Below are 4898 nucleotides of genomic sequence, written 5' to 3' on the forward strand. Positions count from 1 at the left end.
CTGTGTTTAGTATATTTCCTTGCACTGAGAATGTTTCCTTACAATTATTTTAGTTTTGATTGAAAAACAAAAATATCTAGTGGTTTTTGAGTTGTGCATGTTTAAGTAATCAGATCCGTTCCACCTCCAGTTTAAAGCCCGCTCTGCTGGAACACCTCTTTCAAAGCTGTAGTGTTCCTCAAAAACAGTCCACCTGATTGGAAGAATATAAATGAATGTCTGAACTGTTAAAATTTGCAAAATACCTGAAAAAACAGATTTTCTTAAGCCCATGCACACTATCATCTTACCATCATTTTATTTGTAAAACAATTCAAATCACTGTAATAATAATGGAGAATATGCTAAGACCTTCCCACACCTAATGAAAGGCAGATACTTCAAGCAGCTGATACCACTGTAGCAAGGTGTTTAATGAACATGGCAATAAATCAAATCTACTAATAATGGATCTGTGATGAAGACACCCAGACTCACATGCTCTCATACATAAACACTCTCTCACAAACCGTCTTAAGCAGATTATTCTAATCTAATGGTAGAGTGTACTCCATAGGGTATTTAGAAGTGAATATAGACAGGTGTGGATGTGCAGACAGTGTTTTTATTGCATGTGTTTGTGTTGAAGCCTAATATCTGTCATGAACTACAGACAGATGAGATTTTCAGTCTGGTTCCTAAGTTACTTCCCCTGTAGATAAGAACAGGTTAATGATGCTTCATTTTAAGAAACATTTCTTTTGGAAATCACTTCTAGAGGCCCCAAAACAGATGCAAGCCTTCTTATCAACTTGTGCAGCTTTTTAAAGTCACTGCCTCAGATTTCGCTACACCAACAGATGACAGAAAAATAAATTGCATTGCATATATCAAACCCACAGAAGTTCTGCCTTGTCAACAACCTTCAGTGTGCAAGGTAGCTGACATTCAGTTCACTAAATACTGAGGTGAAATTGGAAAAAAGAAAAAAACAGGAAAAGGTCATATTTTTTTCTGGTAATTACAGCTCCCTGAAATATTTAAGCAATTTTCTTATCTAAATAGTAAGCTCTATTTGGAGCAGCAAAAGATGTAAATATGACAATTTTAGTGTGTGAGTTCAATTTCTTCCTTTATGGTAAAAAGCAACAAAACTAAGAAAAATAATAACAAAAAAACAATAGAAATAAACTCAAAGAAGCAAATCTATCATGCATTATGCTGTGCTGTCAGGTTGGGAGACAAATGATTAGCTTATCTGCCCTATGTGAACACAGAGAGACATTTCTCCTCTAATAAGCAGCAGATTCTTCCTCCGTTTGTCATCTCTGGTTCTAAGGCTGTTCCTTTGGCTCATCTCTGACTGACTGACAGCTGTAGGAGTGTTTGTGTAGGAGGAGAAAGCTGTCAGTTTTCCTTCTATATTAAACCAGCACAATATCAAACCTGCCAGTAAAGGCAAGTTAATAAAGATGGGAAATCCCCCCGCCCCGTGGACTGATGTGCACTTGACAGCAGAGGAACATACTTTTTCAGGTGTTATTAAGTCATTTTTGATGTGACTAAGGTCATAGAGGTGAAAGTAGCTTAGATCGAGGACAACATGGGCTTATATACCCAGAACTAGGTATCTTAAGGGGATTCAAGTATGCCTATTAACTTGAACGTTATGAACGACAGCCAGCTGAAGAGGAAAAAGGCAATCCAGGCTGCACCTAGAGATCTAAAACCTCACTGACATCCTGTCAAGATTAAGCCCCATATTAAAACTCCAGGGCAGCACCTACTGTATGTTGATAATAGTACAGAGGCTGGTTTTATAAAGCCAAGATTGAACTTCCCTTTTGACCTTTTTCCTCTTTCAGTCAGTTTTGCGGGACAGCATTTTATCACTCTTGGTGTACCTGCATGGATTTTGAAGATGATCTACTTTTTCCTTGTAATATCAAATTACAGGATTGTATCTGGGTTATCAATGCATTAGTCATTACTGTATCTCTTTTGTTTTGGTTCAGTTTTGAGTCATGTCTAACATTATTCCTTATCACTATTTACTCCTCTCACTAACCCACTTGCACACACAGTATGATTTATCTAAACACACTCTCCTCCTCTCCTATTTCCAATATGGCTCTTGAGGGCTTGAAATCATCAAACATTAATCTGCTGTATGTTTCCTTTTAAGTAATTTCATTTTATCTATTGGTGATGAACCAGCTTTTGTGTCTCATGCATTTTAAGTCCCAACAACCAACACTCAGTGCCAGGGAGATGTTCAAATTATTATTTTTTTTTATTTCTTTTCCACTTTGGTTACATCTTGTTGGGTATTGGATAGGCCCCTCCTGGGAATTTCATCATTCTGCTGTGGGGACTTTGGCTGCTTAGTGGAACAGTGGGTAGCGCTGATTCCCGGCCCGGTGTCTTTCTGCATGGAGTTTGCATGTTCTCCCTGAGCATGTGTGGGTTCTCTCCGGGTACTACATCTTCCTCCCACAGTCTAGAAACATGACTGTTAGGTTAATTCTTCCCTAGAATTTCCTTAGGTGTGAGTGTGTATGTATGTTTGTCTCTGTGTTGCCCTGCGATGGACTGGCGACCTGCCCAGGGTGTACCCTGCCTCTCGCTCGCAGACAGCTGTAGATATGCACCAGCACCCCTTGCGACCAACTTGGGATAAGCGTGTCAGAAAATGGATGGATTTAACAACCACGTGGGAAAATACAGTGACACCTGAAAGGGGCAGAATTGGAAGGAACTGACCCCCAGCTCTGAACAGAAACGGTATTTCATTACTGGACTCACGTGCAAGTCATAGATTGCCATAATTAACACAATGTTCAAGCATAAGGATGTCCATCACTTGGCAAAAAGACATCCTAGGCCAGAGATCAATGATTGGCCTTATAGTCATATCTTCTAACCTTTGGCCACATATCTTGGACACGCAGGTGAAGAGAGGGGTGGAGCTTTCCGCTGATCACCACCTGGTGGGGAGCTCAGCTGGATATGCTGGAAGAGGAGGAGGCTAGAAAGACTTGGCAGGCCCAAGTGAGTAGTGAGGGTCTGCTGGGAATGTCTGGTTGAGCCCCTGCTCAGGAACCTGTTCAACTCCCACCTTTGAGAGAGCCCCCAGATTCCAGGGGGAGAATGGAGACATGGAGTCTAGTGGACCATGTTCTCTGTGTCCATTGCTGATGTAGCCGCTCGTAGTTGTGGCTGTAAGGTCTGAGGAGACTGTCGTGGCAGCAATCCCCAAACTCGGTGGTGGACACCAGCAATAAGGGTGGTTGTCAAGCTGAAGAAGAAGTCTTATCAAGCCTGGTTGGCTTGTGGAACTACTGAAGCAGCAAGCAGGTATCATACGATCAAGTCTGTTGCTGCCCTAGCACTTGCCGAGGTAAAAACTCTGGAATGGAAGGAGTTTGGAGAGGCCATTGAAAAAGATTCTGTGGTGGAAGAAGAGACTTGGTGCTCTGGGTTGGATTTGTTCATCTCCCATACTGAGCTCAGAGAGACAAGTTCTACACCAGGCATCCCCAAAGTCGGTCCTCGAGGGCCGCAGTCCTGCAGGTTTTAGAGATTTCTCTGCTTTAGCACAGCTGATTCTGATGATTGCAGTTCAGCAAAAGCCTGTTAATCAGCTATCAATGTAAATCAGCTGTGCTGGAGCAGAGAAACATCTAAAAACCTGCAGGACTGCAGCCCTCGAGGACCGACTTTGGGGATGCCTGTTCTACACCGTCTCCAGGGTTTTCAAAGGTGCCTGGGAGTTTACCTAACTGGTCCACATGTTTTGTGGACCTGGAGAAGGCATCCCTCTTGGTGCCCTGTCGGGGGCGCTTCAGGAGTAAGGGGTCAGGGTTTATTTACTAAGGGCTATGCACTATCTGTACAAGCAGAGCAGGAGTTTGGTCTGCATTACCAGCAGTAACTGGGACTCCAACAGGGCTGGCCTCTGACACTCATTCTTTTCATAAACTCACAGGATTGCCTGAGGGATTTCTTTCCCGCCTGCCAAGACATGCAACATACACTGGGGTGGTTCACCGCTGAGTGTCAAGTGGCCGGGGGAGAATCAGCTCCTCTCCTTTTCTGCCCTCTGCAGGTTGGAGGATAGTCCCTGCCGTAAGTGAAGTAGTTAAAGTATCTTGGAGTCCTGTTCATGAGTGAGGAGAGAATGGAGAGGGAGAGAGAAAGAATATAGGTGAGGCTGCTGCTATGATGCATAAAAGGCATCAGTCTGTCATAGTAAAGAGATAGCTGAGTGAAAAGGCAAAGCTCTTGATTTACCAGTCGGTATATGTTACTACCCTCACCTATGGAGATTAAATCTGGATCATTCCTGGAAGAACAAGATCCTGGATACGAGCAGCTGAAGTGAGCTTTCTTTGAGGATGACTGGGCACTTCTTTAGAGATACTCTGATGAGCTCAGTCATTCGGGAGAGGCTCAGAGTAGAGGTGCTTCTCCTTCACATTGGGGGGAATGAGCAGAGGTGGCTCGTACATCTTTTTGGAATGCCCCCCAGACAACCCCCTCGGGAGGAGTTCCTGGCATGTCCCACCAGAAAGAGACCAGGGGACAACTGAGGACACACTGGAGGGATTATGTATGTTGGCTGGCCTGGGAGTGCCTTTGGCTGGAGATGTCTGATGAAAGGGAAGTCTGGGAGTCTATCCTGAGACTGCTGCCCCCGTGACCCGGTCCCGGATAAAGCAGAACACAAAGGCTATATTCTTGATTGTAATAATAAAAGTGCTCCCACTGTCTTTAATTTGGCAGGTCAAATTAAACCAATGTTAAATGTTAAAAGGGAATTTTTTTCTCTCCACTACTAATGCGTGGATACTCATTGTGAGGGATTTAGCTAAAACATTTAGTTAGAGATTTAGCTAAAAGTCAATGACAAAATGCAA

Source organism: Cyprinodon tularosa, unplaced genomic scaffold, assembly GCF_016077235.1.
Source record: "Cyprinodon tularosa strain WSP-4 unplaced genomic scaffold, ASM1607723v1 ctg126, whole genome shotgun sequence".
In the NCBI taxonomy this organism is placed as follows: Eukaryota; Metazoa; Chordata; class Actinopteri; order Cyprinodontiformes; family Cyprinodontidae; genus Cyprinodon; species Cyprinodon tularosa.